At 53.6% G+C, this 23,137-nt stretch overlaps 1 pseudogene; it reads right to left on the bottom strand.

Annotated features, from left to right (window-relative positions):
- Positions 1-17,069: 17,069 nt before the first annotated feature.
- On the bottom strand, positions 17,070-17,188 carry LOC118607390 (annotated as a pseudogene).
- Between the last annotated feature and the right edge of the window lie 5,949 nt (positions 17,189-23,137).

Here is a 23,137-nt window from a genome sequence, read left to right as displayed (position 1 = left end):
ACGCCTGTCCCAGGCTGAGGGAGGGCCATGCATCGAACAGGAAGGGACAGAGGAGGAGAGCAGGGGGATCCCACCAGCTCCGACGGGCTTCAGCTCACAGGCGACGCATCTGCTCACATTTCGCTAGTCAAAGCAAGGCCCTGGAGCACACCGACCTTGTGAGGAGGTGTGGGCCCCGGAGGCGAGGAGGCCTAACAATGTCTTCTGCACCCTGGAGGACCCCAGACCTGAGCAGCCCGCTGCCCTGAATGAATGCCACCACTGGGCAGGTGCCAGCCGAAGACACCAGGGACAGGGACCCAGGGACCATCAGAGTCGTCGAAGGCCTCTCTCCCCACAGGATGTAACCTCTAGTAAAAGGGACCGAGTGGGGAGGAAGTAAGAAACAAGAGTCCTGAATCACAAGGGTTAACCTGAGAGAGACAGCGCTTAAGCCATGAGTGACAAGGTTCTCTGCCATCAGCAGGAAAGAATGAAGCTGTCGCTGTCAGCACATCTGGGTCGTAAGCATGGTCCCGGCACTGACAGCCCTCACCTGACCCATTCCAGGCACGTGTGCTCATCAGCCCCTTTCATCCTCCTATGAGAAGGCCCTGCCACTCCCCATGTCACGGAGGTTGGCACAAGAATACTCCAAGCACATTACCTGCAGGGTCTCCAACTGCGGCCGCGCCCAGCGGAGTGGGTGCTATTATAAGTCTCATTGCACAGAGAGGCAAACTGAGGGCCACAGAGGGAGAGTGACCTGCCTGAGATCCCAGAGCTGCTCAGGGCAGTGCTGGGGCCAGGACCCTGTCCCTCTGACCTAGACCCCAGGCTCTCACCCTCTTGACTGTATGTCCTTGTCCCCAAAATCAGAACGTCTGCCCAGCCTGGGCTCGCTGAGTAGCTCCCTAACAGAGTCCTTGGCCCGGCCTTGGGATGGCCGTGATGGGCAGGGCCTTGCCCACTTCTTTGAAGAAAACCTCCAGGCAGCCTGTTCTTAGAAGGAAAAGTCACACCCAGGGTTTACTTGCCGGGCACCTGTGCCAGTCAATGGCCAGGCAGGTCCTGCTGTGTGTTGGCTTCCTCAGGAGAGAGGGAGTAGCCAGCCAGCCTTGGGCAGGCACCTGAGGCACCCCATCCCCCTCCACCCCCCACACAGGCAGGGCTTCCTCTGCCCCCTCCGCACCTCAGTTTCCTCATCTGATTCATGGACACACTAATTCTTCCTGGAATTGTGCAAATCATGCCATGTGTGGAGCTGGTGGGGCTGTTTCAAAGAACCCTGACATATCCTCAAAGCCATGGGAAGCCCTGGCGGGGGGATAAAGATGTAATAAGTAGAACTGATGAGAAAATATATGCTGATAACCTCGAAAGAAAGAGAAGTGCATCCCAGGTGCCGGCAATGAAGAGGGAACTCAAGGCAGACCAAACATGACCTACGGGGGTGCTGGGGACTTTCTGGCCACCCGGGGCCAGGGGACGTGGCCTTGGTCTAGGACATAAGCAGGATCAGAGCAGCAGTGTGAAGGCCGGACACTGAAGGTCTGACCCCTCCTCAAAAGGGACAGCCCACCAACCCAGGGGCAGCCCCAGACCAGGGATGGGGAAGAAGTACCTCCCAAGAACTGGAGAGTCTGAGACTGGGCAGGGGTCCGGGGTGGGGAGCCACCTCGCCCTGGGTTCCTGCGACCTCAAGCGGAAACCTCAGCTGGCGAAGCCCTTGGGGCGTCCACCAAAGCAAACTCAGCACGGCCCTTAGGGACTCTTCCAATCCAAAGACTCAGGCACCTAATCTCCCCGCTGAAGATGAGCTCACGAGCAACCTTAGGACCCACTGGAGAGTCCCACCTCACTCGGGTGGCCTCTGCCGGAGGCTCAGCTGCTCTGCCGTCTGCTGTTGATGTAACCCCGAAATGTTAGGCGCTACCGCGACCAAACCCCTCCCATCTGCACCCCCGATCCTGGGAAGCACACCCTTCTGAAATGCCTCGCGGTGTGTTTTAAGGAATTCGTGGAAGTGTTGAGTCTCCCACGAAATGAGGAACAGGGAGATCCCGTGTGTGTCGGCGAGACATTGGGGGGCACGGGAAGTCTCTGGAAGTTCTCTGAGAACTGAAGGGAAGGGGGTAGAATGCAGGTGTGGGGGCCTCGTGTAGCCACAAGGGCCAATTGGCTGCATGGGGCAAATGTCTAACAGCCGTGCGTGAAGATGCCTCTGCTGGGCGAGGGACCAGGTAGTCAGTAAGGTCCCTGCCCTCACACACCACAGTCTGCCGGTAAGGCTGACAGTCACAGTTACCTTAGCACGTGGCACTCGAGCCGCATTGGGGTGCTCTCGGTCTATTACAGGAGCACAGAGGAGGCATCCCCAGCTCAGTAGGGGAGGCGCAGCTGGAGAAGGGACGGTGACATTTTGTCTAGAGATGGTGGCAAGTCTGATTCAAACGCCGACGCCATGTGGTAGGGAGTTTTCCTGTGCCTCACTTTCCTCACTAATGGGAGTAATAAGCCCTTCTCCTGGGCCCTGCGAAGATTGCAGAAGAAACTGCACTTGGCAGGGCAGCCACTGGAAGGACAGGCCACAGAAAGATGGCTGGGCTCATTACTAATGAATGAAGGGCTGAACCAGCTCATGAGTCACCCGTACGAGCCACTGCGATCGATCTAATGCAATGAATGGACAAACGAGAGAAACGAATCAATGAATGAAATGCTCAGTACCTGCCTCCCAGCCGTGCAGAAAGGGGACCTGATTCCCCAGGGAGGGGAGGAGGGGCCAGCCCTAAGGTCAAGGGCAGGCAGTGGTGCCTCATCACACATGGCGCAAACCCGTGACACCCCACTTAATCACTCCCCGGTGACAACGTGCCAAGGCCTAGCAGGATTCCCTGAGTCACGTTTCCTGCAGGCGGGCCTCCAGGCCTGCAGCTCTCAATGTCCCCGGGCCCCACCTCCTGAGCTGGCAGACAATGAATCAGGACTTTGCGGGGTGGGGGAGGGAAATCGGGATCAAAGACTCAGCAGGCCAGTCCAGGGCTGTGGCCAGGCCAGGAGGGGCTGGCTCCTAGCACCTCCCCGGACAAGTTTTCAGATCTTGGAGACGTCTGGGTCGGAGCTGGGGTGCCCCCTGCCCTGGGCTGAGCGACAGGATGCCGAAGTGTCACTTCGCAGATACCCCGCCACACACGTGATAAGTGATAGCAGTGACCATGAAGCATTTATGGAGCCAGGCACTGTGCCAAGGGCTTCCGTCTGTTTCCTCCTTGGGCCTCACCGAGGGAGACACCTGACCGAGCCCGGAGCCCGCGCCACTTCCCACACTCCTCCGACTTCTCGGCCCGCAGAAATGATCGTCGCGCAACTCACGCCGTCTCGGCGTCTCGATATCCGCACGCGGCAGAGAACTGAGGCTCAGAGTGGCTGAGCACCCTGGAGAGAAGGACGGGAGCGGGCGGTGCTGCCCCCCGGCTCTGGGAGGTCCTCGAGGAGCACTTGGGGACAGTGCGGCAGAAGTGAAGCGCGCCGGGGACAGCAGGGCTGCCTGGTGATCCCCGGTGGGGGAATTCGGCGCTGGGGTTTTGAGCAGTTGGAGGCTGAGGCTGGGGCTTTCTTGCCTTCCTTCTGGAGTGGGAGTGTCCAGCGGTCACGCCTCCCTCCATCCACCTGTCCCCCTCCAGTGCTGAACCTCACCACAGGGGTCTCCGGAGCCTTCCCAGCAGTGTGTTCGTTTGCTTTTGAAAAGGAGACCCAGGGGGAGGTCACTGCCAACCCACAGGCAATAGGGTGATGGCGATGTTCAGATGTTCGCGTAGACATGAGTACGGTTTTGTGTGATGAGGGCGCCTTTCTAGAACGTTGCCGCTCCAGGGCCAGCAGCCCCAGATGGTCCTGGGAATTTGGAGACCAGCCCAATGGAAGAGATTCAGATGCTTTCTGTGCAGGGGGGTGGGGGGGGAAGGGAAGGGAGGAGGCAGCCACCACCCCCCACCCCCACCCCAAGCGGTTTCTCCCTCTGCCTCCAACTGTGGTCACACGGGAACCCTTCACTCCTCAAACCCTGACTTCCAGTATGATTCAAGTAACATCACTACCACCGCTTGCCACATAGCCGGGGCGTCTCCTGTCTATCTACGGGGCCCTGTGCTTAATTAAGTGCAGCTCACCGGGTCTCCAGAAAGTCCCACCACAAGGAGTAAACAGAGGCTGCTGCTGCTCTTTCCCCCATCTTTCAGGAAAACAAAAGCAGCCAGAGAGGTTGAGTAACTTGTCCGGAGTCACACAGCTCTAGGAAGTGGAGCCAGGATCCGAACGCAGAAGCAAAGCATTCTGGGCCCTTGTTTGTTTGGCAGCTCAAATCTCAGCTGCCTCAAGAAACGGTTGCTGAAATTATAGACTTGATTAAGTTCGTCGTAGCCCATCCATAACATGGTCCATCCCCTGGCCATTAAAATGGTGATTCGGACTCTTGCTTGCTCTGGGGAAATGCCCGTGGTGTATGGTTAAAGGGAAAAGCAAGTTGCAAGAGTTTGAGACCCCCGACCTCATTTGTGCTCATTTAGAAAGTGTTTGTGTAGAAATACGACCAGAAAACTGTTGTATACGACAATGCCGATAGCAGCGACCCCGAAGGAAGGAGAGTCCACAGAGAAAGATGACACCCAGCCCATCAGGCACGGTGCCACCGAGCCATCCTGCCTCGCATGTGACAGAGGCTCCCATGTCCTGGGAAAGCAGGTGTCCCCATCAGTGGAGGCCGGAAGGCACCAGAGTGAGGGAGAGAGTGGCCGTGACCAGGTGGGGAGGCTCGGGGCCCTGGGGAGGGGCGTGGGGTGGGGGGGCGCGGAAGGTGCCCTGGCCGATTCCTCTGCTCCCACCCTGGTCGTCAAACCTGTCAGTCATGCCACCAGCTCAGATGTCCCCCTTCTCCAGGAAGCCTCCCTGGCTGTCCCCACCAGGCACATGCCTTCCTGGGCCCTCCTCTGGGTTCCTCATGTGGGACTTAGTGCTTCTGACCTCCTCACGTTGACTCTGACCTCCCTAAGGGCCACGGCCATGTGGGGTTTGTTTCTGTAACCCCGGCACCTCCCACTGGGGCTGCCACTGAGTTGAGCTTTACACCCTCTCCGTGGGGCTCATGGTTGCCTCTCATTGGACTTCTCCTCCAAGGTCCTTTTTGTACTTTATCCCAGTTTTTCTTCACCCTAACCCCCAAAGGGTGGGTACCACTACTGAGTCTCATTTACAGATGCAGAAATTGAGCCTCGGGAGAGCTAAGGAGCTGCCCTAGGTCACACAGGCAAGTGACAGACAGAGCCAGAACCCAGACCGGGGTCGGGCTCTGTCTGAAGAGTAGCCCAGAGGGTGCTGACCTTTCTCCACTGGACTTCGTGAACTGTTGAAATCCGGTTTCTCTTTCAGTAGCCGCCACAACAAAACCAAAAGCATTGCTACTGAGCGGCAGATAGGAGCTCCAAGAGTTGCAGTAACTGGCATGTCTATGGCTCCCTCCCTCAATTTCTCTCCTCTTTATCAACCCTGAGAGGTAGGCACATGTATCCCCATTGTAGAGAAGGGGAGACTGAGGCCCAGGAGGTCCAGGGCGCCAAGGCCACCTGGGTCTGATAGGACTGAGCCCTGGCTTGCCCCTAAAGTCTTAGTTTCTGATTCCAGCTAGGCACATGGAGTCTTTGACCTCTGCCTGCACGTGCTAAGGGGCAACTGAAAAATCAGCTTCCTGCTCAAAGTCCAGCTCGGCTTTCAGGAAAGGAGCTAGGGAGAACCGGGAAGAGACAGAAAGGGGCCACGTAGCAGATAAACGTACTTCCTGCAGGAGGAAAGTGTATCCACCACTTCTGGGAAACTGCGATGTTTCAGAGGGAACATATTGCACCTTGACGCTGGTGGAGCACCCAGCTGTCACTGTTGGCGGCCCCGCCTCCTTCCTTCCAGGGGGACGCAGCTGGCCTGGCGTGGAGTCTCCATACTGATAGACATCTAGGTGTGCCTATCCTGCTATCTATCTGGTCACCAGCTGGTGCTTTGGCCAGCCACGGGGGGGGGGGGGGGCGCGGGACGGGGCTAGGGTGAGCAACCCAGGCTGGGTCATCGAGCTGAGCCCCGATCCAGCCTGGCCAGGCGCAGCCCCTGTGGATGAGGCAATGTGCGTCCCATTTCCTGTTACTGTGGCTATGCAAATGGGGGGGGAAATCAGGGCCTCTCCTAGTGCAAGCTTCCCGGAATGAGGCATTGATTGTCCGGAGAAACCTGCCCCCAGGGGGGCCCCCTCATGAGGGGGAGGAAGTAAATGACTGAGATCCCTTTCTCTCCTGGTACAGCTCTTGATATGGGAGTCTGCCTGCTGGGGGACTGCCCTGGGCAGATTAGTCACCTGACCAGCCCACCTGGACCAGCCTCCCGTGAGGGACAGACGGCAGCTTCCACATCTCATTACTGCATCCCCAGCTCACGGGGCGGGGAACAGGAAGCAGAGCTGGCCTCACTGGCTCTCAGACCCTATCTCAGAGATCACCACGCCCAGCCCCCTTCTATTTACAAATGAGGAAACTGAGGACACCACACTGAGCCAGGGACTTGCCCAGGTCCTGCCTCTCTCCCACTCACCCCAACACACCCCAGCAACAGTGGCAAACTTCCACTTGGCCACAGAAGCCTCCCGAGCCTCTCAATCTCTCTTCTGCCTCAGGTCCCAGCCCCAGCCTGGCAGAGTGGGATTCTCACCACACCTCTGGCTGGCCTCCCTGGACCACCACTGCAATCAGGCTATCCAACTGGTCATTCTCAAGCTCACATCTGACCATGTCACTCTACTGCCCTGGCATCAAGTTTTTGCTCAAAGCCGGGGCCCACAGATGACCCATAATCAGGTCCCTTCTGCCCCATGTAGCCTCATCTCTTCCCACTCCCCCCGCCTCACCTCACACATACCCCAGATGATGCCAGAACTCCCCCCCAGTTCCCTCTTGTACCTCTGTGGCTTTGCTCAAGCTGTTGTCTCTTCCTGGGATGGCATTTCCTCTGCTTTTGTTTCTCTAACTTCTATTCATCCTTCCAGACAGCATTGCCACCTCCAGGAAGCCTTCCCAGATGCCCCCCAGTAGGACCAGGTGCCTCCTCTGGGCTCCCCTGCTCCCTGAATGTCCCTCCATTAATCATGGCACACTGGGCTGTCATTGTTCCTTTAGTACCTGTCTCCTCCCCTGGCCTGGGGGCTCTTTGAGGAGCTGGGAGGAGGTAGGGAAATGCAGACTGACATAAGGCCTACTTAGGGCATTCAGCCTGTAGGGGTGCTGGTGAATTGGTCACGGGGTAAGGCAGAAGGAGGTGTCAAGGAAGGAGAGACCACTGCGTCCACTGTGCCTCTGCCACAACAGGGAATGCTGGGAGTTGGAAAGACAAGTTTTAGTCATTTTCGAGCCCTTTACGCTCTGAATCTCTTTCCCACATTTAAGAATCTCACCCCCTGCCCACCATGGGGCGTTGGGGAAAGGCAGAGCCACCTCCCACTGGAGGAGCCCAAGTAGGAAGGCGCTAGCTTTCCCATTCTCCCTTGCGCCTAAGGTGTGGTCATGTGACCTGGGCTCAGCCAATCACAGGCGCCCACCCTGGAGTTTGACTCAGGAGCTGGTCCTACAAAGAAAGGCTCTGGGAAAGTCTTTCTGGAGGGAGCCTGAGCAATATCAAGGTCCTGAGGTATCTGCAAAGAAGCGTGAGCATCACCAGGCTGGCTCTGTGGCAGAACCGGAGTTGGGGGCTTGTCTCTCATCTTCTGCCTTCTTTTTCACGTGGGCCTCCCGCCTTCTCGGGAGTTCGGTGAGTGCACCGATATCCGTTCAGTATGTTCTTTTCCTGTTTAAATAATCTGCAGTCGGTTTCTATTGTCTGCCACTAAGAACCCTGAAGGCTCCTCTGGGGAACACCCCTGGAATCAGCCTTGAAAGAGGAGTCAGTGTCGACAGGAACAGGAAGTATAGTTAGGGAGAAGGGAACAGGTGACCAGGGTCAAGGTCAGGCTTCAAGGGCAGTATAGGGAACGTTGGGGATGACCACTCATCTGGGGTTCAGGGTGAAGGATGAGGTCAAAGATGCTGGCGGAGATCAGATCTAACACGGCCTCGAATGCCAAGTCAAGAGCAAGTTTGGATACTATCGTGCAGGCAGCAGGCACCGAGTGCTTTACCTAGAGGTGTGACTTGATCCGATTTGTGTTTTAAAAAGCTCTGTCTGCTGCTGTGGGGAAGCTAGACCAGCTGGGAGAGACCGGGTGAGTGACTACTGCACTCGTCCCAGCAGAGAGTCCTGGGAGCCAGACAGAATGAGGCAGTGCTGAAGGGCGAGGGCAGAGCTGGTGTAGCTGGCAACGAGGAGCCCTCAAAGTTTGGGTGACCCGACAAGGCCACAAGAAAGTAGAGTTCGAACTCCATGGCTTCCTGGACATAGGTTCAAAATATTATCCAGCCCTCGGACAGCCCTTACAGTTTCTTGGGATTTTCTCAGGTTTTCACCTTTCAGGGATGAGATGCTGGGTGACCGCCCCCACCCCCCACCCCTGAACCAAGCTAATGTAGACCTTCAGACATGTTTTAGGAATGGAAATCAGGTCTATGAACTCCATACCACTGCCACGGCATGCCCCTTGGCCACGGGTCCCAGCGGAGGGGCAGAACCAGAGAGTCACCTCAGTCCAGAAAGAGGGACTTAGATAGGGCAGCCAAGATCTAGGAACACATGAGGAAAGGTCAAAGGGTTGGAAAAATGGGGAGAGGGGCACCCAGCGGCCCCCAGCCAACCCTGAGGGAGGCGGGGCAGGGGAAGGAGCTAGGTGAGGTGGCAGATGGATGCCAAGTCCAAGCATCACCCCACCTTACCCCCAAAGCGCACTGGGCTCACCCCTGCGAGTCCTCTGTGCTCTGTAGCTTCGGATGGGGAAGAATGTCTGGGCTTCTTTTCCCATTTTACAATTGAAACCTTGGAACCTGGAGTCGTATAGGGTACTCGATTCTTTTTCTTCTCCAAATTACACAATTGAAAAGCCAAGTAGGGGATCCTAATGGGCTCTCTCTGTGCCAGTTTCTTCACCTCATTGTGCCTTGGTTTTCCTCCTCCAGGAAATGGGGACATGCACAGATTTCAGCCGAAAGCCTGGAGGACAGTAAGTATCTTTCAGATGGTTCCTCCATATTCCTTCCTTTCCCGCTGTCCAGAACAGCCCCAGGGGACCCAACCTCCTTGGGGAAGACAGACAAGCAATTTGACTTGACAATCAGAACTAAGTCTTGAAGACAAGGATAAAACCCACCCCAGGGGCAGATTCCACTCTGGGCAGGGTTTGCTAAAGGCCAAGGCAGCGGGGCTGGTCCCCCTGCAGTAGATGAGGAAAGCAGTGTTGGGGGGGAGGTGATTATACCTCAATGCAGGTATGGGTGGCCTCGGACATGGCCCTCCCTCACCCATACGATGCGCGAGCCCCCCACTTTGCACCACTGAGCTCAGATTGGACCAAGAGCCTGACTCCCCCGCTCCCAAAGCAACCAAGGTCGGAGGCTTCTGGGTGTCCTAACGAGAGATGAGGGCAGCTGTGGGAACAGAGAGAAGCAAATATTTTCTGGAAATAGACATCAAATCAAGAGCATTTTGCAGCTGTAGACAGTTCACACCCCCCAGGGATAGATCGAAAGAGGTTGTGGGGGGTGGAAAACTCCAGCTCATGGATAAGTAATCCTCACTGCTCCAGCACCAGCCCCTTGATGACAGAGAGGGGTGGAGCTGTCCCTTGCTGAGCCTCCTTCATGCCCCACTGCTCTACACCCTTCCTGGGAATCTGTGGAACCCTCATTTTGGCCTGCTTCTGGGGAAGCCACACTGAGGACAGTCACTGATTAGATTCGGGGCCAAGAAAACAGGAAGGGCTGAATCCAGGCTTCAGCTCCGGCAAGGGTGGCTGTCTCTAGATGAGCACTGGTCTGGGAGCCCCAACTGGGAGCGAGTGAGGGGCACAGCGTTCCCTTGTGGACAAATCACTCTATTGGTCACATTGCCAAAAGTGCACCCGGCAGTTCACCATCCAAAAAAGGGTATCTCCCCACCAGTGATGCTCCCCTCCTAGCTGGGGGTGACTAGCCTTTTCCTGGTCTGGGCAGGGCTTAGCCGAGGCCTGGACATCTGCACAGGGGGCCAACTGGGGGCCTTCCTGGAAAGTGCTTCCCAGGGGACAAGGCTGGTCCCAGAAAGAATGAGTCATGAGCAAAGCAACCCCAATGATTCTCTCCACTCCCTTACCCCAGGTCAGGGCAAGGGGGTACCTCCCAGACTCTGCCTCAAAGGGCACAGCCTCCCGCCATCCTCTGAGTTGGAACAGGCAGCCCATAAACCCCACAGGAGCAGAGGGTGCACCCATGTGGCAGATGAGGGCTGTGCCTCAGCCCTGCTTCCCAGCACCTTTCTGCTCTACTAGGCCAATGCCCAGGTTTGCCATGTGGGAATTCCCCAGGTCTGCCCCCCCCCACCCCATAGAGTCATCACAGCACGCAGGGGCCAGTCATCCAAACGCCTTTCCTCATACAGGAGGGAGAGGGAGCCAAGTTCTGGTTAGATTGAAGCCCAAGGGACCCCAACCTCAGAGCCCCTCAGCCTCTCTCCACACCCCTCAACCCTCCCTCTCTTCCACATGATGCCTTGTGGTTGGCGAGCTCCTGCCCCGCCCCGCCTGGCCATGAGTCCTGGAGCAAGGCCAGAAGGCAAGTTCCAGCACTGGACATGCCAGGGAGCCCGGGAGAGGGCAAGCCCCTTCCTTCTGGAGTGGCAGCCAGCTCCTGCCCTGCAGTTCCCACCAGGCTTCGTGGAGCGAGCAGTTGGCAGGAAGCACGGGCTTCCCCATCGACCCATCCTCACAGAGAAGGATGGGGGGCTTGGTGGAGAGGTTATCCTGCGTTGGGTCACTCTCTCCCTCTGGTCCCTCCAGCCTTCGTAAACCCCTCACCCAGCTAACTTCTCCCTTGACATGATGGCTCAGCTGTCCCCTGCGGGTCACCTACATAGCTATCTTCCAAGGTTGAGGACAAGGAGCAAGCTCTGTCCTCCCTTCTCCAAGCCCAGGGTGGGATCCTTGAACCTTAATAACAAGAGCCAAATCTTAATTAAGTGTTTACCCCATGCCTGGCCTTTGGCTGAACACTTGGCCTCAGTTATACTGATGATCTCCATTTTTCATATAAGGAAACTGAAGCTCAGAGAGGTTAAGTGACCTACCCCAAGGCACACAGCTAGTACATGGTGGGGCTCTTATGTGACCCTCAACCCCTGGCCTTTCCTAGTCTTCATAAATCCATGTTGTAGATTCTGCCACACATACTTAAGGAGGACCTCTGGCAGCTCAAGAAATAGTTGTGGAGTGAAAAATCACAGCTGCTACTCATTGAGGGCTGCTGAAGGTTTTATTTACTTATTCGACATTCAATAGAGCTCTCTGAAAGACGATTTCAAGAGCCAAAGGGACAAAAGGATGCCCCCCTTCTCTGTCCCTCAGCTATCTGGCTCCCTCCATGATACTAGTGACTTATCTTTACTTTGAGAGAGAGAGTTAATGCATTCATTCCAATGTTAGGATGCTACATGCACTGTATTAGTCTCTTATTGCTGGATAACAGGTTATCCTCAAGTGTAGCAGCTTAAAATGTCAATATACCTATATTTTCTGCCGGTTTCTGAGGGTCAGGAATTAGGGAGCAACTCGGCCGGGCTCAGGGTTTCTCACGAGGCTTCCCTTGAGCTGTCGCCTGGGGCTGTAATCCTCTGCAGGTTCAACAGGCTGCAGGACTCCCCTCCAAGACGGCTCACTCGCGTGGCTCTTAGCAGGAAGCCTCAGTTCCTCACGATGCTTGCATGTCCTCATAATACGGCAGATGGCTTCTCCCTGGGCAAACCATCTAAGGGGGGTGGGGCAAGGTGTAAGCTGCACATCTTTTATGAGCAAGCGTCAGAAGACGCATGTTTCCGCCATCTCCTATCGGTTACTCGGGTCACTAGTTAAAGCGAGAGGAGGGCCTCGCAAGGGTGTGAGGAATAGGAGGGAAGAATTATGGGGTCACCTGCAGGCTGCGTCTCATCCTTCGCCTTGCCTTTTTTTTTTTTTTTTTTTTTTTTTTACACTGAGCAATGGTTTTCAGAATAGTTCCATATCAATACACAGAGAGAGACTGTTTTTCTTGACTGCATAGTATTCTCTGTGGAGGCACCGTGATCTGTTTACCCAGTCCTCTATTGAGTCCTCTACGTGGGCTGTTCCCGATCGTTGGCTGTTACAGTCAGGGCTGCAATGATTGTCTTTGCACAGGAATTCTTTCCAGTGTATCTGGGGGAGTGATACTTGGGGATGGTGGGGAGGAGGGACGAGGGACAGGGTGGCCTGAGGGGAGAGAACTTCGGGGGCTAGAAATGTCCTAGATCTAGACCCAGGAGGCGGTTCCGTGGGCATACACCCACGTCCATATATATCAAGGTGGACACTTGGCGTGAATGCATGCTGCTGAGTGTATGTTTTCCTTCAATAAACACTTTCAAACATCATTTAAAGAACTAGCTGATGGACTATAGGAATCGCAGGAAAGAAGCGCTGATTCACAGTAAGGATGGATGAACTGGGAAAACACAGCGCTCGGTGAAAGAAGCCAGATGCTAAAGACCACGTAACGTACGATTCCATTTACATGAAATGCACAGATTGGTGGTGATTGTCAGGGCCTGGGGGAAGGGGCTATGGGGGGGTGACTGCTGATGGCTATGGGGTTTTATTTGGGGGTAAGGACAATATTCTGGAACTAGATAGTGATGATAGTTGTACAACTTTGTGAATGGACTAAATGCCACTAAACTGTACCATTTAAAATGGTGAATTTTATGTTATGTTATCCTACAATTGTTTAAAAAGTAATCAATGATCAAAGAAAATATTTGAACTTCACTCTTGATCCACACAAGGCTCCTTCACGTGATGTCCTATTTTCTCTGTCTTGCAAGTGAGGGAGCTGAGACCCAGAGAGATGAGGGACATGTTCAAGGTCACACAGCCTCCCCAGACCTTGGCTGTGAGCCATTGCCACCATTACAGGAAGTGTTCTTGGAAAGCAAGCCAGCCCTGAGTTCCTTGTAGAGATCAGAGGAGCCACAAGATCCCCTGGCCAGGGCAGACGTCCCCACCCTAGAATCTGGTGACACTTCCCCCAGGGAGGTGGGACTGGAACATGCAAGTCTCAGCCCCGAACAGCATGTCCTCTCACCTCACAGTTCTCAGTAGGTGAGGAACAGTCTGTCCTGTCAGAGTTTCCTGTCACCTCTGGCTGCCTGCTGGCAGCGGGGTGGCCACTCCCAGCTGGGCCCTCGGAGGGCCTGGTCTCTGGGGTGTTCGGTGTGTGTATGTGGTAGAGGCGGCCCTGGGCCATCCTGAACTTGGCTCTCCCTAAAAATATTTTTTTTAGTCAACTCAAGTGGCGCATGGTGGTGTGATAAAAGTATAAAATACAGAGAAACAGAACAGATGCCCCACACCTAGAAAGAGCGTGGGTAACAGTTCTCCCTTCTCCCACCCTCCCTTCTTCCTTCCTCCCTCCCTTCTTATCTTTCCACAAATATTTATTGAGCACCTGCTGTATGCCAGCCACTCACAATTCCAGGTACTGGAGACACACACTAGTGAACAAATCTGAGTTTCAGCTATTGTGCCATTTACACTCTGGAGGGACTTTGCACACATGTGCATGCATGTGTGTATGCGTGTGTGTGTGTGTGTGTGTGTGTGTGTGTGGTTAACTATACATGTGGATAATGGAGAATGCAAGCTAAGATGTTTCTTCAGCACTTCCTCTGAGCCGTTCAATCTTCTCACTCAGCTAATCCTCAGGACACCCCCATGAAGCAAGCAGAGGCCCAGAGAAGTGAAGTGATTTGCCCGAGGTCACACAGCCAGCCAGTGGCAGAACCAGGATTGAACCCAGGCTGCTTAACCGCTGCCCTGAACTTCTGCTGTGACAGTGGCAGCAAAGATACAGATGTTAACAAATCAGTTTCTCTTTACAGCGCAGGCTCCTTGCTCACAGGCAGCTTTGTCTTGACGGCTTTTGTTCGTCCCCGAATCCTCCTAGCTCATCGCAGGAGATGCCAGCAATGTCGAAGTCTGTGTAGTCAGCACCGCCCCCAGGCCACCCCTTCACCCCTATTTCTAGTTCCACAGTTTGGGGCATCAGGCCCACCAGCCACGTGGGGGCTGCCTGGGTGAGGAGGGGTGCCCGCCAGCCCGGCTTCCCAGGCCCAGAGTGCCCTCCCCCTCCCCGAGACAGCCTGGTTTCTCTCTCTGGCGGCATCTGCAGTCCCCTGCTCTGACACCCGCAGTTATTCTTGGCCTCTGGCCCCTTTCACTTTCTGCTCTGCCTCTTCCTGCCTCGGTGGTTCCCCGACAGCCCCTGCTCCCCCTTGCCGCTCCAGCTTTCTCTTCTTGCCCCTCTCTCGCTGTGGCCGGCCCTGGCTCAGCCCAAAAGCCATAGCACAGGCCAAATGCAGAGCGCTGTGAGCTCTGCATTCAAGTCCCCGCTCTGTCCCTTTCTGGCTGTGTGACCCTGGCAGGCCTCTTCCCTCTGAGCGCCATGTCCCCTCTGGAAAGTGAGATGCGGCTCGTGCCTAACTTGTAGGGCCGTTGGAAGGATGGAGGCTCCCAGGAGAACCTCCCCGGGTTTTCTCATCCTAGCACAGGACCCAGCACATAGTAGGAGTGCAGGTATCCTTCCCCTGCAGTTGGACTGCCACAGCAGGTCCCCAGTGGGCTAGGGCGTGGCGGAAAGGAAAGCAGCAAACAGTGCGGGCAGCGCAGTCAAGACGGCCCCGGGCGGGGCTCCAGCTCTGCTCTGCCTTGAGCAGGCCACTTTCCCTTTCTGCACCTCAGTTCCCATATCAGCGAAGTGAGGCAGCTGGACCAAAGGATGAAGAGTCATAATGCAGTGATGAAGGCAGGGTTAGAGGAAGCCCAGGGGACACCTGCGCTGAGTCTCCAAGGAGAACAGTGTTCATGAGTCACAGAAGGGGGGGCCAGAGCAGTGGGGAGGGAGAAATAAGCAGGTGCAAAGGTCTGGGGGCAGAGGATATGGGGGGCTTAGGGAAGGGCAGAGGGGCAGGGGAATGAACGAGGCTGGTCTGCAGCCACAGAACACACAACCTGCTAAACTTCGATCAGACCTGGCTCCCCAGGCAGTGGGGAGCCACGGCGAGGTGCTAAGCTTCAGCTGGCAAATCTGTCTCCCAGCCAGACTGGGGCTTCCTGAGTCAGGGGCCAGGCCTCATCAGGCTTCGAGTTCTCTGCATCTAGCACAGAACCTGCGTGAAGTGGGCAGGAAGATGTAGACAATGAATGAACGAATGACATTTCCTACTCCTCTAAAAGGCCTAGCGTCCGCTGAGCAGTTAACTGTGCAAGGTAGTCGCTCCCATGTCAGTTGGCTGGCGCTGCCTAACCGGCCTCCCCAGAATGAGCGGCTTAAAGCGATAAGCAGTTACAGTTGCTTGGGAGGCTGTGGGGCAGCCAGGTAGTTCCGGTCTGGGAAGAACTGGAGCCATGTGGGTCGGTGCAATCTTGCATTTACAGTAAGCCGATGGGTCGGCTGGGGCTGGCTGGTCTGGGGCAGCCTCAGCCAGGACGGTTCCTCTCCACTCTGCATGCCCTCGTGTCATCCAGCGGGCCAGCTCGGTGGTTGCAGAGTCCCAAGAAAGCAAGTAGAAGCCAGAAGGCACCTTGAGACTTAGGTAGGAACCAGTGCAGCTACTTTATTCCTTCCAAGTGATGAAAGCCTTGGGACAGGATATAGACTTCTTAATGAGAGGAACAGAAAAGTCATATTGTCAAGGGCATGTATACAGGAAATCAGGGCCATTTTTTTTTTCAATCAGTCTGACACCCTCTCCAGTACCATAGCAGTTAAAGAAGTTCCAGTCATTGGTCAGTGATCATTTCACCAATGGTAACGAACGCAATTCTGGCCAATAGGATATGGGACGGCTGCTAGGGCTTTTCTGGGAAAGGTTTTCTTGCTCCTGGGAAGAGGTGGTTTCTGGCCTTCCTCTGGATGTGACACCAGGAACTGCCTCGGCCACCCTACATGAAACCAGCCTGCAGATGTCAGAGCAGAGAGACAGCAGGAACCTGGGTTCACGGTGGCCTGGCGGACCAGCCAAATCAACCAGCCCAGAAATCCCCCCTACCTCTGGACTTCCTGTTGAAAGAGGTCTTACATTTCCAGCTTCTCTAAGCCACTTTAGTCCAGGCTTCCTGTTACTTGGACCAATGCCCTGGTGGACTGGGGCCCCTTTTGGGCTCTGTGAACCTCTTCTGCCTGAATGGGCCAGGTCAAAAGCTCAGGGGCTCCCAGATTTGCTCTCCAAGGATGGTGGAAAGTCTCAAGTACAGCACACAATCTTCTGCCTCTTGTCTTGTAGAGGAACCACCACCTGCCCACGGCACAAAGGACTCTCGGCCCCAATAGCCAAAGCAGCAGCCATCAGCCTGGATTCAGAAGCCCTGGGTTCTGGTGAGTCGTTGGGCTCTGTCCTTCTTCACTGTGCAGCGCCAGGCAAGTCTCTTAACCTCTCTGAGCCTTAGGTCACTCTTCCGTAAAATGAAGAAATGAAACCTACCTTTTGCATGGTTAATGCTTAATGATGGCAAGTTGAAAATATTTGAGAGGCTCCTTCAGGCAATGAAAATTTGCATCCCTATACCTTTTTATAGTTTCTAATTTGCTTCCTACTACCTAAGCAATGATAATAACAACAGTAATAATAATAGTCAGCAATTATGGAGCCCCTACTACGCAGATCCCACAGAAACTGTGTGAGGTTAATGTTCATTGCTTTAAGCAGCTGTATGGGTTTTCTATTGTTGCGGAACAAATGACCACAAATTTTGCAGCTTAAAACAACACGACTTTATTTTTATTTATACTTATTTATTTATTTTAGGTGAGGCAACCCTTGGTTGACTTCACAGATTACAAGGACTTTGTTAGCTTACAATCCCTTATTTTTTAAGCCTAGAGCACCTGGTCTTCCTAGGCAGTCTCCCATTCAAGTACTAACCAGGCCCGACCCTTCTTAGCTTCTAAGATCAGATGGGATCGGGCTTGTTCAGGATGGCATGGCCATAGACATGATTTTATCATCCCACAGTTTTCCTAGGTCAGAATTTGGGACCAGCATGGCTGGATTCTCTGCTCGGGGTGTCTCACAGGGCTAAAATCAAGGAGTCAGCTGGGGTTTGGGCTCCCGTCTGGAGACTCTGGGGAAAAAGCCGCTTCCAAGTTCATTCTCGATTTTGGCAAAATTCAGTTTCTGTGGTTGTAGGACTGAGGTCCCCCTTTCCTTCCCAGGTATTAGCGGGGGGCTGCTTTCAGCTGTAGAAGTGACCCGCATTCCTTGCCGTGTGGCCCCTCCCCCTCTGCTCCAGCGTCAGCACATCAAATCTTTTTTGTACTTCAAATCTCTGACTTCCTCTCCCTGCACCCGCCAGAGAAAACGCTCTGCTTTTAAAGGGTGCGTGTGATTAAGCTGGGCTCCCCGGACAATCTCCCTTGTGTGAAATCAACTGCGCCATAAAACATGACCTCATGGGGGAGCAGAATCCATCAAATACACGTCTGAGGGCTCGGCAGGGTGGCAGGAAATAATGGGTCTGTCTTGGAACCCTGCCTGCCATCGCTGCTAAGAATTGGGGGAACTTTTTACACAGAAGAGAAAACGAATGCTGCCGTCGATGAGCTTTTCCAGTACAGAGGCTCATATCTGTCCCTTTCAGAACATTTTTTCCTTTCATTTCTTCTGTTCTCTCTTTAACGCCTATGGGACTGACGTGATGTCTTGTGCAATAATCTTCTAATTTTCTTACCTTTTCTCTTGTATTTTCAATCTCTTCGTCTTCCTGGGAGATTTCCTCCACCTTCTCTCCCAATGCCAATGTCGACCTTTTTCTTTCTACTCTCACCTCTCTAGTTCTTTCTCGTTCGCTGAATGTCCCTTCGCACAGACTCTTGTTCTTGTTTTACGGATGCAACATCTTTTATTTCTCCGAGGGTTTTCTGTGGTCTGAAAGGGCTTCCCTGCTCCCTGTACCAATTGTTTTCTAGGAATTCTTTTCCTCTGCTGATTTTGATCTTTGCCTTTCATGTCATAAGCTTGCTTCGGTGGTTGTTGGCTGTGAGTTCATATTGAAGACAGGAAACAGAAAACAGATCATCAGAATCTCCATGCCTGCAGGCAAGGCATGTGGACAGGTGACTCTCATCCAGGCGACCTGGCAGGATCTGGCTGTCATTGTAGGAACTCAGAGTCAGCATCTGAAGTGTCTTCTCTTGGGCAGGTCAGTGTCTACAAAGAGGACTCCCCTAGGCTCCTGCCTGGGGGAGAGCAGGGCTGCTAGCCACCAAGGACTAAGCAGGAGGCTGGAGAAAGGGGCGTCTTGCTGATTGGCATGTGGCCTTTCCCTGCATCCCGTGTGTCATGCCTGACCCCACCCTCAGTTCAACCTGCTACCCTCAAGTTGGGGGCCTCCAGCACAGTTCTTATTTAGATGGTATGTTAATTAGGGGTGTGAGGTGAGACACTGATAGAGGTTGAAGGGCTAAGTGCCTCTCAGATTATCCCTTGGCACCTGTGTGCTGCCAGGTGATGGGGTGTAAAATGAACCAGACCTGGTCTGCCCTCAAGGTTGAGAACCTACTAATTTCTGAGCACCTGCTATGGGCCAGGCACCGAATTTAGATCAGGGTCTTTCCCCTAGGAATATTTGGCCATGTATGGAGACATTTTTGGTGTCATAACTGGGGCCTGGGGATGGGTACTACTGGTGCCTAATGGGGAGAGACAAGAGATGCCGCTAACCATTCTGTAATGCGTAGAATAGCCCGCACAGCAAAGGGTCACCCAGCCCTGAAGGTGATAGTGCCGAGGTGGAGGGACCTTTCTCCAGAACGAGACAGGTTCCCTGACTTCATGGGAAAGGAGCAAGGAATTTCTGTTTCCTTAGTACCTACTACCTGCTTTCACAGTGGCCCTGGGCCTAGGGATCCTCAGCCCCATTTTCTGGATGAGGAATCAGAGGCTGAACCAGCTACGAGGAGGATACAGGCGGTGTTCTTGGCTTATGCCAGGTTGTGTAGGGGGCACGAACGCCTGCCTTCCTGCCCAGCCTCCTCCTCCCCGTTCAGCCTCTGAGGAGAGCAGAGGGCGGCAGCCGCTGCCAGAGTGTGAGCCGGCCCAGACCTGTGGCCCTGCCTGACGTTGGTCCCCACCAAGCCATGTGACGAGACTAGGCCACAAGAAAGAGGTTTCAACAAGCGTTATCGCTTCCTGGAACTCCGACTCGGTGACTTCCCCGAAGACCGGCTGTGCCTGGCAGGCGGGCTGTGCACAGCGGGGACCAGGCTGCCCCTTTCCTCCTCCACTGTCTCCGCAGCTGCCACCCTCTATCTCAGTCTGACTACCTGGAAATACGCCCCCCCACCCCACCCCCCGCCTCGGGCCCAGTGCCCCTATAGCTTGGCTGTCAGTTCAGCAACCTCCCCAGCAGTGGTAGGCAAGGCTGGTCCAGAGGGTGCTTCCAACAGCCTCTGGGATGCTTGGGCCGGGCTGGACCAGGCTGGGCCTCCTGGCTATCCAGAAACACTCCCTCCCCTCTCCTCTCTGCCCCTGACAGGGGCACTTGGCAATCAGGCCTGGCGCAGATTTGCCTCAGTGTGTCTGGTAGCAAAATGGACACAAATCTCCCACCGATATCATCTGTTCACCAGATAGGCCACCTGGCAGGCCCTCAGTTCTTTCTGTCTCGCTGGTTTGGGCTTGGAAATCTAGAGAGGGGAAAAAATTCCATTTTGGTGGCAGTGACAGAGTCAGTCAGAAACTTAGGGTCTTGGATGCCATTATCTCTGGGTGGCTGCCATGACTCTAGAATAAGTCACTTCCTCAATTCCCCAGTTCACAGAAACCTAGGCTCTAAATATAGACTCGGCCACAATGGGGCGGGGTTGTGGGTACACCAGGTAGCCAGAATGAGAGGTGGATAAATACGGGGAACCGAGGACAAAATCTGAATCCTCTGAGCAGGCAGAAGACTCCAGGCCCTGCCAGTGGGGTTTACTTAATCTGTGACATGAAGAATCTATTCGATTGAACCGTATGAAGTTAACAATATCCTTGTGTCTCTGACCTACAAAAACGGCAATTTCATATGACTCAGCCTAACGTGATCTACCCAGAAGATTATTTTAAGAATTAAACGAGATACTGCGAAGCGCTTAACACAGTGCCCGCACATAACAAGTGCTAAACAAAATACCGCCCTTATGTTATAATACATACTTTGTATCTCCTAGCTAATAATATATCGCCAGTTACAATGGTGACGCTAAATGTTACCAGTTTCCTTCCTGTGTTCTCTCCCCTTGCTGAACCCATAGCTACTTCCATTTATTGAACATGTAGCGTATGCCCAGAATGTGTGTAAGCGTCCTTCATTGTCAGCAACACTCAATGTCACCCAGGGTCCCTGAGCATGCGCCATGTGCAGGCATGGCATGAGGGCTCAACATTCGTGTATACAAGGCGCATAAGCCAACACTGTCACCGTGGGTCACTTCTCACTCTGAGCATCCTTGCGGGAAGGTCCTATTGCCGGATTAACTCGCAACCACACTGCACTCGTGGTTAACCTTGAACTTACACTCAGCTTTAGTCATAAGACCAGAAGTCAACCCGTATTGAGACAAATGATTTTTTTTTAACCCCAGTATCGAAAGTTTACATTAATACCTTAAATTTCACCATGGCATCCCCTCCATGTCTTAATCCAGAGCTTGTTGAGGATCCTGACTCTGTCGTCCAATGAATTCACTGTCCTTGCAATAAGCAGGTTGTCTGGATTCTTACGAAGGGATCCAGAAAGATTAAAGCAAAGACGTAGCTAAGGCCAGAGTACTGCAGCACACTATTCAAGCCTGTTCAGAGCCCGTTGGTCTGTGTGTGTGTGTGTGTGTGTGTGTGTGTGTGTGTGTGTCCGACAGTGTACAAAGTCAGAGACCCTACCTGGATGTCGATGCTTCTGTCTGGATTCAGACCTCATGGAGGTCTGATTTTGGTTTTACCACGTGTTAGCTTGCGTGACCCTGGGCAAGTCATTTCACTTGTCTGGGCCTCAGTTTCCTCATCTGAGAAATGGGGATCATAATTGCCCGATCTCTCCAGGATGGTAAGAAGGACTGAGACCATGTGGGTGGAGGTCCCTGCAGTGCCCAGCGCACAGCAGCATGGCCAGCATCCCTCCTCTCATGACAAAACTCCCAGAGCCCATGCTGTGCCCAGTTTCATGACCGCTGACCGGGGGCCCCTCCCCACCCTGCCGAGGGCCCCCCAACCAGAGTGACTTCCTCTGTCTGAACAGCAGTTTTCCCTTCCATGAAAAAGCAACAAAACCTTAGTGGACGATTGAGAACATTTGATGAAATGTGCATTACGAGGTCAACACTGGACCTCTTCACTGGTCTCTCACTGATCAGGTGGGTATATCAAAAAGGATGTTGTCTTTTTCTTTTTAAAGAAAAAAATATATGTATCTGTAGAAATCAGGAAAAAATATGCGATATATTTAATAATAACATTATCGGTAGATTCTTTTAAAAATTTAAAAACAAATGTGGAAATTAAAAAATAATGCAGACAAGGATAGGGTGTTAATAGTGAGGGAGGCTGTGAGTATGTGAAACTCTGCTTTCCAGTCGATTTTGATGTGAACCTATAAACTGCTCTAAAACTAAAGTCCGTTTAAAAAAATGAGAAGGAAATTTTTTTTTAACGTAGAATTTTTTTCCTCAGTGAAAAAAGTAAGTTATTAAGAACAACCATGAATCAGGAAGTATGGAAGTGTCTGCATTCCAGCCTCCTGGGTGGCCGACATCAGTGAGAGAGGGGATCTCGGAGGGACCCAGATCCTAGCAAGACTAGTCTTGCCTCTTCCAGACCAGACAGTCGTTTTGTCTCTTCCTAGGATGCATGGCTCCATTTCATCGATCGCCCTTCGTCTGACCGGACCTGACCCCTGACCCTTGCTGCTCTTCAAACTCTGATTACCCAGGACTCTTTGGATTGTAAGGGACAGAGACATAACTCAGACAAATATAAGTGAAAAGGAAACTTCAGGTGTGTGTAACATGTAAGTCTAGACATGGATTTCAGGCATGGCTGGATGCAGGCGCTCATGCCACACATCAGTTATCTGTCTTGTGTTCCTTCTTTTCAATTCTTTTGCCCAATGGGCACAATGGCTGCCAGCAGGCTCCAGTTTAGAGCAAATCGTTTGTTTCAGCAGCAAAGTCCCAGGAGGGTCTCTGATTGGCCCAGCTAAGTTCATGTGCCCACCCTGAACCCAGGCATGGGGAACTCTGATTGGCCAAGTCTGGTCCATGTCCACCTATGGCCGGGGCACTGTGACTGACAGCTCCTTCAGGACTATACGGAATGAGGTGTGGCAGTCCGAGAACAAAGCACTCGTCACAGTACAGCATATGTGGACCCTGCTTTCCAGCCGCAAAGCCTGTCCTCTTGCCGTCCCTTCCATTTTCTTAGAATGTGGGGACAGAGACAGTCAGCTCGGTTCTGTGTTCTGTGAGGTACCAGATGCCTCACGCAGAGGAAGAAGGGGGCACTTGGAGGTCCCACACAGCTGGGTGAGAATCCCAGCTCTCCCCTGGCCTTCTGTGTGACCTAGAAAGGTCACTTTACCTCTCTGAGCCTTATTTTTCCTCCCAACTGTGTCTTCCCCACAGAGTGGTACCAAGGATTTAAGCGAGGTGTGTAGGAGTCCGAGGCCTGGAGCAGAAGGAGTGTTCCAGGTGAGACAGCATGATGAGGATCCGGGGTGCAGAGAGGTCCATCACACTGGCTGCACTTGGATCTCCACTGTAGCTGTGAGGTCTTAGGCAAATAAATCACTACTCTTCTCTGAGTAAATCACTTTGCACATGCTTTTCCCTCTGGATGAGATGCACTTCCCCACCAAGGCTGCCCAGGTGAACTCCTTCCCACTTACACTTGAAGACTCAGTGACCCGTCC

The sequence above is a fragment of the Rousettus aegyptiacus genome, unplaced genomic scaffold (genome assembly GCF_014176215.1).
Source record: "Rousettus aegyptiacus isolate mRouAeg1 unplaced genomic scaffold, mRouAeg1.p scaffold_m13_p_8, whole genome shotgun sequence".
Classification (NCBI taxonomy): Eukaryota; Metazoa; Chordata; class Mammalia; order Chiroptera; family Pteropodidae; genus Rousettus; species Rousettus aegyptiacus.
Note: the sequence above shows the minus strand (reverse complement) of the source record. Positions and strands in the feature narration are given on the sequence as shown.